This window comes from Bacillus rossius (genome assembly GCF_032445375.1).
Source record: "Bacillus rossius redtenbacheri isolate Brsri chromosome 9 unlocalized genomic scaffold, Brsri_v3 Brsri_v3_scf9_2, whole genome shotgun sequence".
NCBI classification, from domain to species: Eukaryota; Metazoa; Arthropoda; class Insecta; order Phasmatodea; family Bacillidae; genus Bacillus; species Bacillus rossius.
The window spans coordinates 4,970,400-4,985,212 of record NW_026962013.1 but is presented as its reverse complement, the minus strand read 5'-3'; the positions used below and the strand labels follow the sequence as shown (position 1 = coordinate 4,985,212).

The following is a 14,813-nucleotide window of genomic DNA, read 5'->3' as shown; positions in this document are numbered from 1 at the left end:
AAATTCAAAGCGGACCGCGAGTCCAAGTGCCCAACCCCCGCATGGTAGACTCTTTTCTACTAACACTTCATCCAGACAATCCTCTGTCTCCTGTAAATTCCTACACGTAATGCATGCCAATTTGCATTCCGCATGAATGTGCCCAGGGTTTTCCCTGTGTCTGTGCAGGTTTCACCTGGGCCCAGCCTATCTCTAGTTATAGTCTAGATTTAAGAGTGAGGGGAGTTAGTCATGGCGCCAATCGTTGCCGTGGCTGGCCAATCCCCTCCTAGCACATGATGCATGCGACCCTCTCCTTGCATGGCTAATCCCAGCATGACTAGGCGTATAGGCTTCGGCCTGAGACGCACCTAGGTCCCTCCCTAACCCGAACCCCACCCAAATACACTTAATTTTAGTTAGGTTAGAAAAAAAAAAGCGAGATGGTAGTGGCAACCCTCCCCCTTTCCCCCCTTACCCCCTCGTCCATACTCGTCACGCTATTCCGTGTGTTCTACGATAACCACAGCAAACGTCTACGGCCATGCCCGTACACTGAACAATTTGTTTTTGTAAATGAAAAATAATATTCATGCAAAATTACATTTTTAAAATTTTTTGACGTGATAACGTCTTATAAATCGCTGAACGCCGGCTGCACGCACGAAAAATTGTCACGTTCCGCCTGAGCCGAGCGTGCAAGAACCGGCCAACCACCGTGCGAGAAATTTTTCTACGTATAATATCAAACAGGTTAAGGCGGGCTTTTAACTAATTGTTCGTGATTATATTTAAACAAATTATTTAAATTAAATTTGCAAAAATTGTAAATAATATTTGAAAATTAAAAAAGTATGCAATTTTTCATCAATGCTTTCTTATGACGTTATCACGTAAAATTATCGTCCGTAAACCGACTTTACAGACAACCCCCCTTTTTTTTATTTGTACATTTACATGAAAACAATTGTATCACTTCAAAAGTGGGCTTTGGGTAGAGCATTTATGCTTTCTGTTGTCCCAGGACCTCCAATAGTTGAAGTTTTTTTTAAAAACAGTTTCCTGAATAGCTTTCCAGTATTAACTGCGCACCTTAATAAGCATAATGAAACAAAATAAAGACAAATGGTCGAATATTCGATTTTTTTCATGGTTCAAAAAAAAAGTATGCTTGAATACTCAAAATTATCTCGAAAAAAAATAACCATAGCCATGTGTTGTACTAAGTTACAATATGTTTCTTGGTAACTGGTTTTGAAAGGAATATTTTGTAAAAGCTAGGAATTTTTTTTTCTGTGTAGGCAGGAAAGTCGAAAGCATATCATTTACCCGTGGATTGGGTATGGAAAATTGCTCCTGGGTGGGGGGGGGGGGGGGAGAGATAATAGAACCACTTTTCCCACTGTTTACTTTAAAATTATTTCCATTCATTTGTTGGTTTGAAATGAAAAATATTTTAGGCCAAAAAGCCGTGGTAGATATATAATCCCCAATGCCCAATATACTGATCTATTGCATTGCGAAAAAAAATTGCAACTTAACAAAAAAAATTATTTGGGAAGAGTCGCAACAAATATTTTCATGTAAATCCAAAAATAGAACAGTTTCAATTTTACAGAGCATTCAGTTGGATTTTTGACAAATAATAATGGTTTACCTGAGCAAGCAAGCATCACAAAATATTTTAACTAAGTAGGTACCTACTGATTCCTGAGAATTAGACGCGCAGTTTTAGAGGCAGTGTTTATTCCTGCATGATGTTGGGGCAAGGTTTTCTTCGGAACACCACGACATATATTTTCATCGAAAATAAGATTGTTTCATGCAACAATTATTTTTAATTTTTTTCAAATCTACGGAATTCAGTTTAAACGCAGCCCTTTGCGAATAACTTATTTAAAACTAAGTTGGTTTATTTAATTTTGTGAGAAATTTCGTAATGATAAGAAATAGCCCATTCCACATTACGAATCGATGGGCAGATACAATTTCAATTTGCGTTTTTAGGGCAGTTTTATTTTTAAAAAATGTTATTTAATACACAGTAATGAGGTAAGAGATTTAAAAGCTTAATTGAATTACTTTTTAACGAAAACTTAACAGTAGACTAGTTTCTATTGATGGTTTTTCATATAATTTAATAAACAGCGGGCAGGTATCGATATAAGCCGGCCTACGTGTATGTTCTACTGTATAGAATATTTTGGCATTAATTGTGACGTGTTTTTTTTGTGACGAATGAAAACAAAAATAAAGAGCTCGTGTATAATGCATATTTTTTTTTTTTTAAATTTAGGTTTAACTATTCTTAAAATGAAGGCCAATACCAATGTAAAGGCAATTCACTTATAAACATGTATTGCATATTCAGTTTCTCACAACGCTGCGCTTGTGATGAGATCATTCTTATACGCATACATTACTGATTACACCAAATGTTTTGTTTTAGGCAAATTTTCGAAATAAAACTTCAACCATACAGTTTTTGTGTGTGTGGAATTTTAAATAATAAAGTGTTTAGGTTAAGTTTTATACCTATCACATTGTAAAAATTTTAATTAACATGTTACATTACCAAAATGGTTGAAAAATTCAAATAATTAATGTATAAAACTAAATAATTAATATAGATATGTAAAGATTTCAAGTGTTTTGTTTTCGACAAGCACTGGCCTTACATCGCTGACATTGGTTCCTTGTAAGTACAAGATTATAATGATTTACCATAAATTTACTATAATTACCAGTCACAAATTAGCCATTGATACTCAAAAATAAACTGATATCCTCTGAGCTGTCTTGCTTTGATCATTAACGCGTAATAATCTTGCTGTACTTAAATGAACATCATCTCTTAAAACTTATCCTCTTCTTCCCAAACACGTGTCTAAGCTAGAGACCGGAAAAATTTGCGGATTCGTTTCGCGATATGCTAAAATGCAAACAATTGTATTTTTATGCAACTTCTGTTATTGGTTCACTGTTAACCTGGAGGACTGTGGGCCAAATATAGCCCCTCAGTCAAAGCAGTATCGAATCACGTGTCTCCCAATTGAGACGCCTCACAAGTCAGCAGCCAATGAATTGCGTTAATTTTTTGCGAGTATGCAGAGGACGTGCAGTCTTTCCTTGAGGTCATCGAAACTGCGAATTTCTCATGTCTCTTACAACGACTAGAGACCCGAAAAATTCGCGGGCTCATTGACATGCAGGATGAACTCCATAGTTATACATACACTCGGTCAAATGCCACCCACTCATTGGCTGCTGTCTTGTGAGACGTCCCAACGTAGCAGCCTGTGATTCGAAAAAGCTTTGGTTGGGTGTTTCTCATTGGCCCAGAGTCATCCAGGTGAGTTGTGAGCCAATAGCAGAGGCAGCACTGAGGTATAACTATTTGTATTTCAGCCTATCGCGAAGTGAATTCGCAAATTTTTCCGGTCTCTAGCCATACGCTTCTGTAACAGATCTATTCTCGTCACCGGAGACAGTCCGGAGCTGTGCGATGCGTGCCTGTGACCTCTGACCCGCCGCCACAAGCGGTCAGGGTACAGTCCGCCCGCCGGGGGCCTACCGGGGAGTACCCGCGGCGCCTTGCAGGGACTGTACACGCGCCGGGAAATGTGGCCGCGAGATACAAATGGGTGGAGGTTTTCAGGCCCCTAACAAGCGGCGTCGTCGCATAATGACGAGGCCTCATTTGCCAACGGCGGTGTCGCATGTCGTTAATAGCGCCATCACGCCGCGACACCACCTCAGAAGGGGGGGTGTTGGGAAAAAGTGGTAGGGGAGGGGGGGATGAAAGCGACGCCGTCGTCTGGCGGGGGGAGGCGGGAAAGTAGCGCGAAAGCGGGGCTCGGCCCCCGCGATTATTCAATCGTCCAATCATTAAGCCGCGGGTGGGCGTGGCCTGGCAGCCGGACCCGCCTGGTAGACGCGGCGCGCAGCCAACGGCTACCGTGCATTTCCCACGCTGCGCGCGAGCGAGGCGCCCCTGGCGGCCGGCGGCCGAGGCTCGGGCCCTCCCCTCCCTCCCCTCCTGCAGGAGGATATAGACCGGTAAGGCATGGCGGGAGTGGGGGGGAGGACACCCCCCCCCCTCCACACCAGGCGGCGAGGGACGACCAGAAGGCAGCCCCGGACTGCTATATTGGCTCACTTGAGGAGCCGCAGTCGCCGCAACTCGCCGCCCAGCTGTGCTACCCGTCGCCAAGACTCCTCCGGCAGCTACCCCAGGCGCGCAGGTGAGTAGCTACCGGCGGCGGCCGGGTCACGTGGCCGCGCGCCGGCCGCCCGCTACCCGCTACCCGCTACCCGCGCCTCCGAGTCGCTCTGCTGTCCGCACAACCGCCAGCCAGTCGGGAGAACTGGGAGGTTATTACACAGGATAAACCCGGGGTCTCTACCGAGGCTGTACGGACATTACTGGCCAAAAACCTACACGCGGAAATCATTAGATCACCAAATGTTCACAAGTTCGCATGCAATTGCGAGTCTAGCACATGAAGGTCTCAAAGGTTTCCTTTATAGCTAAGGTGAAAACATCTACAAGACCTCCTATGCAAAACTGTATGGAGTTCTATAATTATGCACTTTTCACGTAATAACGCATCAAAACTATTTTTTAATGGCGGAATACGGACTGCATCAATTTTTTTGCAATATAATTTTAAATGGCAATGCTTGTTCCTTCGGGACCGCCGTCGGCAATCTTCGGGGAGTAGGTACCTATTTTCCCCGCGGCCTTCTGGTTGGAGGTTACTGAGCACTGGCCTGGCCGTGGCGGCCCCCGTCTCACCGAGTGTCCCCCGGCAAGCCGCGTCTTCCCCAGCGACGCCCCGGGTCTGTCACCCGGTGTTAGCGCGGTTCGAACACACGGGTGTCTCGCACCGCCGTCGAGAACGACATCAGTTGCACGAACCCTATATTTAAAACCAATATTATTGACAGAGACCGGAAAAAATTCGCGATTTCAATGACCTGTAGGATATACTGCATGATCCTCTATGCACGCGGGAAAAATTACGTTTGCTCATTGGCTAGTGACTCGTGACACCTGTTAACTGGGACGCTACTGATTCGATACTTCTTTTGTTAAAGGTTTTTCATTGGCCGAGTATCCATTCAGATAAACTGTGGCCCAATCACTGATGCAGCAAAAGGGCAAACGTTTTTTTTTGATTCTAGACTATCACGAAATGAATCCGCGAATTTTTACGGTCTCTAATTATTGATTCGGAAGTGGTGTACCTAGTGTCAGCGATTACCGACACACAAACCTTTTGTAAATAAATATTCCACGCCATTTCTAGTAATCATCTATGTTGAGCTATAAAAATTTATGTTGTGTACTTCAGCGACATAACTAATGCATTGCCAGACAAATTTAGTGTAGTGTTTATTCCAACAAAAATTTCACTGAGGAAATATTCTGTTGAGCCAAGTTAAACGTTTTGTTAACTATTTTATATTTCTCTAGACATAATCAGCTTTTTGCTAGCCAACCAAACACATTTATTTTCATATAAAGGCAAGTTCCCAATACCAAATGTTTTGCGGGGGAAAACTAAAATTTTTTGTATAAATTTTCTGAAAAAGACAATAATATCTTTGACTAACACTATGCACTGTAATTGATTTGGTAATCTTACAAATAAATTCTTTCTTATCATGACATTTTCTTGTTAAATCTACAGTTGGACCGGGTTAAATTATTACCATACATTATTATGAAAATTAGGTACAAACTTATTATACAGCTGAAGAAGCAAGGATTGTAGTCCACAGAATCACACAGCGCTGCTGCTTACACGCTGAGTGTACCACAGCAAAGTACCAGGGAATCTATTATATTATTAGTTATATATTATATATTATGTCTATAATATTATACGTATACGGCAGTGTGAGTTTTCTTGTTTGTTTGCATGAAATAAAATCTAAAACTACTGGACCGATATAAAAAAAGTTTCTTCAATTTTATTAAGTTGCATTATTTCAAATGAACAAAGGATATGTTTCATTTTATTTATTATAACATTAGGTATGATTTCATAAGATGTCACAATATTTGTAATAAAACCAGGTCCAAACGCCCACATTGTCTGCTTCCTGTAAGCTTGCTCTGAGTCAAATGTTGCAAACACAACGTGGTTAGCTGTATAATTCAGACTTATACAACGATGCAAACAAAATGTTTATTGAACTTATTAAAAAATAATAATTTTACATGAATGTTTATGTTATATTTCCGAAAAAAAAGTGTAAGCTTTTAATTAAGGAAATGATAATGGACCTGAAATAATTTTTTTGCAAATAAATACATGTTTTAACTTGCAAACCTGACACAATTTTACACTTTGCAGTAAAGGAAATTTAAACACAAGCTTCCAAAATGCGATTGAAACGTAAACCTTCCGGTAAATTTTGCGCCTACCTAATGTCGTTATCTGGCATATTTTTGTTAATCAGCGCTGTTTAAATGATTTATTTTGAAAATTTTATGTTATGAGTTGTTACAAAACCACTTTTTTTTTGCTGTGACTAACAATGAAAAACTACAATTTGCGTATGGTCACAATTATGTTGTTTTGAATATGTAAACGGTAGGTATGTATGTACCTATATTGTTTTGAAACCATTCGAATTGAACCTAATATTGCTGCAAATACCTAATGTGCAGGATTAATGCATACTTTATCACTCAGCAATTATGACTTAGCACAAACTTTGCCTACGTTTCTGATATTTTAAATGCATATACTTAACTACATCATTTTCATTCTTTAATATATATTTTTGTAATTTTTTTTATAATGTTTCTAGAGTTGGTAGCTACGTATTTCAGTTCGGGCCTTTAGGTACCTACATGCAGCGCACTCAAATTTCCGATGTCTTTTTCAAATCTTTAAATTGGCATTGTTTATTACCTGGCTAGCATCGCGCGCGTTATTTTAGGGCAACTTCTCTCGACGTGAATATTACTAGGTCATAATTCTTGTGTGATAATAATATAAATATACTCTGTAAATAAATTTTGTTATTGTTACCAAATATTTAACGGGAGTTATTAACTCAAACGTTGGGTAAATGTATTTGCGAAAAATCCATGTGTAGCTACATCTCTTATACCTACACATGTTTAGAATTACGTCCAATGATTACGAATTGTAGGATAGGTATTTGTATAGTAAATTCCTCACATAAATTTTCTATGGATGAATAATTTTAATCGTATGTTCAGAAATGAAACTGAAAATTGTTTTTCACCATACATTCCGGCTGTAGCACCTCTAGACACGAAGGTATTGGAAGCGCGCAGCAAGTTGTTTATGTGTAACATCTTAGATCTCGGTATTCTGTATACATGGTGGGCGTAATTTCGCGAATGCGATGGAAGTCAAGGAACGGAAATGAGTAACAAAAATGATGCTGCCATCTGTGGCGGATCGTGTGAACCAAAAATATAACAGAAAAAAGGGAAAATTTACGGTATTAACCGTTTAATTAATTTTAACAAGATAAGCATCATTATAATAAAATTTCTTGTTGAAATTCAGGTCCAAAGGAGGTCTTTTCCGCTTTCGTTGGTGCCGTTTCATTATATAGGCCTACCAATACATAGTTTAAAATTTCTGCCTGCCAATCAAATTATTCGATAGTCGACGTAGCTGCTCCGACAACGAATTCTAGCGGCGGGTGTGGAAACTACGTTTGACTCGCCTCTACAAATACTATTTGTGTATATTCATCAAGCTCGTTATTAATTTTAAGAATTCTGCGTTATATTTTGTGTCCGAGTTTCGTATTAACTTACAAGTGTATTTGCAACGCGAGAACGTATGAATTTGCTCGTTATTCGAGGTTTCATGTTACTATGGGTAGAGACCGGAAAAATTCGCGGATTCATTTCGCGATATGCTGAAATACAAATAATTGTACCTTTATGCAACTTCTGCTATTGGTTCACTGTTAACTGATAAATGATATCATGCTGACATCGTACTGATATAATACAAAGAAAAATTTTTTTTACGTACATTTTACGTGGAAATGATGTCATATTACACATTTGAAAACAAAGTTTTAAGTTTTCACTTCTGTTGACAGTCCCCATGACTGTGTTTGGCTGTGTTTTTGCCACTCGACTGGAAGACAAACGCTTCTGCGTGTGTTTCCCCTCGCCTGTGTTCGGCGAGGCCTCCTGAAGACGCGAGACCGCCTGCCCGCGGTATGTCGGTGGCCCTGGTTCTCCCCGGACCACGTCAGTCACGTGACCAGCGCGGCTCCATTCACCCGGCCCGGCCTCACTTACGCCCCACGGACCGAGCCGTAAAAACCCGCCCCTCCCTTGGCGTCATCTCCACGCGGCGGCCCAACCGTAAAGGATGAGATATTCTGTTGACGGTTCATTCCGGAAAAAATGTTTTTTTACAGCCTTCCCCGGCGCGTATTTGAACGTCAAAATATTTTTACTGCCGTGTTTATCAGAGTGCGACTTTTATTACACTTTGTTTTGATTATAACTACTTTAGCGCACACTCCAAAAACACGAAAATATATTAACTACTGGAAATCAGCGGGATTTCACTGGTAATGCTCCATACGGACTGGAAATGAAGCGATTTCAACAACTGTCCACTGAATTCCCACTGATGGGCCGTAGTTTTTAACAGTTAAAAACTTGAAGCGAACCTTTATAGTGTTGGCTACACAATGTTTTACTTTACCGTTCAGAATTTATTTGTTCCTTAGCTATAGTCCTACAAAAGAAACTAATTGTTTTGAATTGCTCAGGTCTTTACGATCCAAATTAATAGGTTTTTCCTATCACGCATACCTAATTAGTAGGGGCAGGCATTCTTTGCGAAAAAATCTCAACACCTATTCGACTGCAATAATGTATAACCACATCAGCTGTTTCTTCCTTGTGATTGGCGGCCGTCTGCAAGAGAAGTCGTTGCCTTATTTGGCCGAGCCACTCAGGACGCGTTTACTTCCTGCTGAATTACTGTGATTGGTGCTGTGACCATCAAAATGTACCTGAAAAAAAAATTCACCCAACCATGAAACAAAGACGATGCTATAGTGTTTTAACTTTCAACTAGTCTCGGGATCTTTTCGCGAAATATGCATGCCCCTAGCTAATTAGTTAGCGACGAATGTTTCTCAGACGACTTCCAGAGGCTGAGACTTGCTGTGGCGATAGTTGCGGTGGTTAAATGCTTCTGCTGTAGTCAATGTGTACGAACCATTTCAACTGCCAGTCAAATACATAGACCCTACGCAACAGAGACCACCTTCCAGTGAACAAGCCTCTTTGAGTGAGCCAAATATACATGAAAAAAAAAATACAATTACTGGGAAAACGTACATTTAAGAACTGTAAAATGATTACTTTTATATTAATATAAATAATATTTTTTTCCTCTGGTGGCTGACAAAAACTTTCCTGCAATAGTTTTGACTGCACGGTCGTTGTAAAATACCTACTGGTGGTGGTCACAACAAATTAGATTATTATATTCTCAAGTTTACTTCACTTCTCTTTACTCACGCATAGATTTTTTTTTGTTCTATGGGTGACTTATGAAAACACATTAAAAAATTCTTATCTTTGTGGTCTATGTGCAAAATATCATCGCTATTGAAAAACAATTGGAAGAGAGAACAAAAAAAAAAGTACAAAAGATTCCTTTGGAAATCAGTTGCCAAGAAAAAGTTTGTTAAGCTACAATAAAAAATATTGTAGATTTTTACAACAATTTACAATATATATTTTTTCTTTTGCATATCTGAAATAATTTGTTGGAAACAATACTGAATATTTCTTGCCACGCTTACAAATTAATATTGGCGCATAATTACATAATTTTGATTGATGTTTCGTACAAGAATAACATTTTTAAACCATGGAAAAGTTTATTAAATATTTAACAGTTATACTTTAATTTGCTTTGCTTATTAATGTGCGCAGTTAATACTGGAAAGTTATTCAGTGGACGGTTTACAAATAAATAACTTTCACTAACGTAGGTACTGGGACAACACAAAAGCAAAAAGGCATGGGCAAGAAATCGAACACAGTATTACTGCGAACATTTTTTGTAGCGATACCGTTGCTTTCATGTAAATATACAAATTTAGAAATATCTGTAATTTTACATGTTTATTTCAGTTACATTTGAAAAACAAAAATAATTACATTGTATATATAGCCCATTTCAACGCTAGGTATGGTAACACTATATTAAATTGCAGGCATTGATCTGCATTTTTCTATAGGCTTATCGTCAAATACCTAGACATTTCCTCCCCCCCCCCCCCAAGGGCCATTAAGTTTCAGGCAATGTTGCTTATTTTCTGTAGTACCCATATTTTTGGGCCTAACGTATTGCGACAAATAAAATGTCTGCGCTAAGGCGAGATTGAATTTAATGGAACATTTTATAGCAAAGTGATATACCTGCACAGCTCACGTTCCAAACTTTTAAAGTTTGGTTTCTGTTATGCAGACGAAAGTCGATTTGAAGAAAGATTTATGTAAGTGATGTAAACATGTTTTGCCAGTTAAGGTTTGTTTGTATCGATTTTTACGTATTTATGATGGTAAAAATTGTTTGTAAATGATTAATTAAAAAATTAACAATGTTAAATATCAGTTACAATAACGAAATTTTACATTCAAAAAACAAAATATTTTATTAGTTTTCTAGTTTTCACTATTATAATTATCAAACCAGCTAGTTTTGTGTCACTCCAAACAACTGAAAGGGTGAATTTTCACAAAATATCTTGTGGTGGCATCAATTTAGTCTATGATTTACTATGTGTACATACTTACTAAAGAAGTTAGTTTTAAAAGTATTCTAATGAGTATTTTTTTGTGTTAAAATTATATTGTTCAATAGGTATGCTAAAAAAATGTGAATAAGTAGGTGATGTTTACGGAAAGTAAATAATTTTGCTCATACCAGTTAAAGACAGGCCTAGAAAGTTAAGGTTTACCAGTAGGTATATTATGCAGAAATGTTTTAATTTATTTCGAAATAGCTTGGACCCTTAACTTAAAAATAATTCTAACTTAAACTGTAAAGCAAAGCTCGTACATTATTATTTCTTTTTGAAAAAAGACAATACATAATAATATTATCTACGTGCTCAATTTGTAAATTACGAAGGACTGTTAATGTTATTTACCAATTATTACACATCGTTTTCTGCAAACCACAAACTCACGAAATGGGCTAGGTTGGGTGTAATAAATTTATTTCATCTACAGCGTTACAGTATATTTGACGTGAGATGCATTGCATCTCAGACAGGAGACTTAGCTATCAAAGTAATGACCGATGTGGTATTTTATAGGTAGAGACCGGAAAAATTCGCGGATTCATTTCGTGATAGTCTAGAATCCAAAAACGTTTGCCCTTTTGCTGCATCAGTGATTGGGCCACAGTTTATCTGACTGATACTCGGCCAATGAAAAACCTTTAACAATAGAAGTATCGAATCACTAGCGTCCCAGTAAACAGGTGTCACGAGTCAGTAGCCGATGAGCAAATGTAATTTTCCCCGCGTGCATAGATGATCATGCAGTATATCCCACAGGTCATTGAAATCGCGAAATCCGGTCTCTAGTAATTAATATTTGGTATGTTTGCGCCCTACTCGACTGCAGATAAAGGCACGGGAGGTAGCATTAGTTTGGTTGAAGGACCACGTGACTATGATGACGTAGAGGCGGATGATGAAGTAGCTGAAGTTGAAAGGCAACGGCGGGATCCGAACCACCGAGATCTTCACGCTCTTAATGCAAAGTCGTTGAAACAACTGAAAAATCAGTGTCTGTCACCGCGGGAAAAATAATTGTCAACACTAGACTATTTGATCTCAACGCAGTTCCTCAGTTAAAAATCAGCCAGTGACTACACAGAAAAAAAAAATTTGTACTTTAAAAAAAAAATTCCTTTGGAAAACTGGTTGCCAAGTAATAGTTCGCAGTACCTACTGCAAGAAACACGCGCGTGAAATACGTTTTTCGAGGTAACACTGAGTATTTCTTACGAACATCACCGTCTATCTTTATATATTTTTTAATTGATGTTTCATTCAAGCATTATAAATTGAAAGAACGGGAAAGACAATAGATTATTCAATCATTGGACTGTATATACTTTTTTATTATGCTTACAATGAGCGTAGCTGATAAGCTTGAAATTTATTCAGGGAACGGTTTACCAATAAACTTTCACAATAATTGGCGGTACCTACTATGGGACAACACTGAGCACAAATTCCCGGGTGAGAATGAACCCAGTAATACTGCTAACACTATTTTGTAGTGATACTTTTCTTCTTCTACATCTGCAATTTTACATGATAATTTATGTTCCATTTACAAAAAAAATTAGAATTTTACAATTTGAAAGCACGAAATAATTTGTAAACGGGAATGCTGAATTGTGTTTGTGGGTAAATAAGTGTCGAGCGACGCAGCATCACACAGAGAAAAAGTTTTGTTTGAATCAAACAAATATTTGTTTACATATGGCAAAACAGATATTTACTTGGCGAAACAAAATACTTTGTTAGTTTAACCAAACTCGGTAAGTAACAAAAATAATTTGTTACACCTAACCAAATATGTATTTGAGTTGACAAAATCATTTTGTTGGGTCAACCATGGGCGTCGCAAGGATATATTTTGGGGGGGGGGGGGGGACTGCAATTGATTTAGTTTTTGAGGAATATCCATCCCCTGGGAAAAAAAAGCGGGTGGTCCGGGGGTCCTCCCCCGGGAAATTTTGGGGTTTGAAGGTGCAAAAAGGTGGTTTATAGGCATTTTTCTCTCCTAAATATTCTAATTATAGTGGGTAGCAATATATAATTTATTTTATATAAAAAATATTTTCAGAGAACAAATTTGTAAAAACACAGTGCTCACATTACCACGATTGGACTATTGCACCATGCGCAACATATGGGTTATATCACAGAAATCATATTTTTAATATAACTACGAAACAAAATATATTATTGGAGGGGACGAAATTGAAGAATTTTATTATTGGGGGACGTGTCCCCCCCGTCCCCCCCGGTTGCGAGACGCCCATGGATCAACAGTATCTTTCCTACTACAAAATATTTGTTTGAATTAACAAAATATGTTTGTTTCGTCATATATAAACAAATATTTTGTTGAGGCAAACAAACCTTTCTCTCAGTGACACTGGTCCATCGCAGGCATGTTCGAAGCGAGGTCTCTCGAACGAGAAGCATCCCCCCCAATCCCCCCTCCTTTCACAGAGAGAGAGAGAGAGAGAGAGAGAGAGAGAGAGAGGAGAGCGGCGAAGGCCTCTGCCGTAAATAAACCACCCCGAGGAGGAGATATACGGGCAAACTCTCTCGATATGTTCTAATGATTTATTTTAATTATCACGAGCCTCGCTGAGCATCCACAGCCATCGCGGGAATGGGCTGTTTATTGCTCGAGAAATTTATTATTCACGAGGAAATAATTTTACGAGGGGGTAGGGCTGATAGGAAAATACGTGTGATTTGGGAAATCAAATCAACCAAACATCTTTTATTTCTTCGGTTTTATTTTTTTTCTTTTATTCTGTGGTAATTTATTTTAGCTTCTATTTACTGCTGCTCGTTGACAGCTATTAATTTTTTTATGACTTCAAAAAAGAAAACAGGTTTTTTTCTCTCCATAAAACGTGTAATGTTTTGCAGGGGTTATTTTGGTTGTTTGAAATACCATTCATTATCATAATAGAAGTTTGCACAGCCTAAGCAAATGCACGCCTTGCAGTCTAGTTAACTTCTTTGTTTGCGCACTGTTTATTGTTTGTGGTCAGGCTTTTGCTTTCGATTCTCCTTCGCACAGCCCCTACCTTATAGGCATCCTGCAAGTACGTCACTGAGGGATGCATGTCCCGTTTCAGATCATTATTTTATATTTAAGTATTTAAGTTTGTGTAAAACTGTCGACTTTTTGAGTGGCTGCACTTTCAAAAAAAAAAAGACAGAAAAAAGAATGTATCTATCCCATACTTTTTGTATAATTTGCTGCCTAAAATTTTTTTAAGTATGAATTTGGAGAATGCAATTGAATATAAAACTTGAATTTTTAGGTTTTAACTCAATTTTACATGCTGCTAAGTGATATAATTAAATTTCTTTAAGAAAAAAATTATATAATTTAACCTAAGCCTTTATTACATCCTCATAATTTTTATGATTCTAAAAGGTTAAACTAAATTAATTAATTTTTCTGAAAAAATTTTAAACAGTACCACTCAGAATTCACAAGCATTTCTTTTAAATCCAAAAATAAATTCAGTTATTTATTTGGTTCTCCGTATCCATGCTCCACAAAAATGTTAAAAATTTAACTTTGCCAGCTAATTATGCAAATGTATGCTCTCTCTCCCTCTCTCTCTCTCTCTCTCTCTCTATCTCTCTCTCTCTCTCTATATATATATATATATATAATTTTGTCGAATCTAAGCCACTAAAAAAATCTACAAGTTTAACCGTGTTTAACGTAAATATAAAAGAATGACGATAAACGGGTATTAACCCCTTAAAGGGGCGATTCACACATCGCCAGTCTATCGGCCTCACATACTTCCACACATTTAGAATTAACAGTAAATTTACTACTTTTACACGCAGAATTATTCTAAAAAAATGAAGTTCTTCGTAATTTGAGATGACTCGGTCTTCATAGAAACAACTCGACTTCCTAGTTCTGTTTTGCGTTATAAACAGGGTAAACACATACCTGGAATATATGATTGTGTTTTTGCAGTAGTCTTAACCAG

The 14,813-nt window shown here is 38.0% G+C and overlaps 1 protein-coding gene across 1 annotated transcript in view; it reads left to right on the top strand.

The window, feature by feature from the left end:
* The first annotated feature begins 4,093 nt into the window (after nt 1-4,093).
* The window catches only part of LOC134542808 (protein drumstick), a 64,520-nt gene continuing 53,800 nt past the window's right edge, over nt 4,094-14,813 (top strand). The window contains exon 1 of the mRNA XM_063387353.1: nt 4,094-4,223. The gene's annotated coding sequence lies outside the window, so the exon portion shown is untranslated. The remainder of the gene's footprint in view (nt 4,224-14,813) is intronic.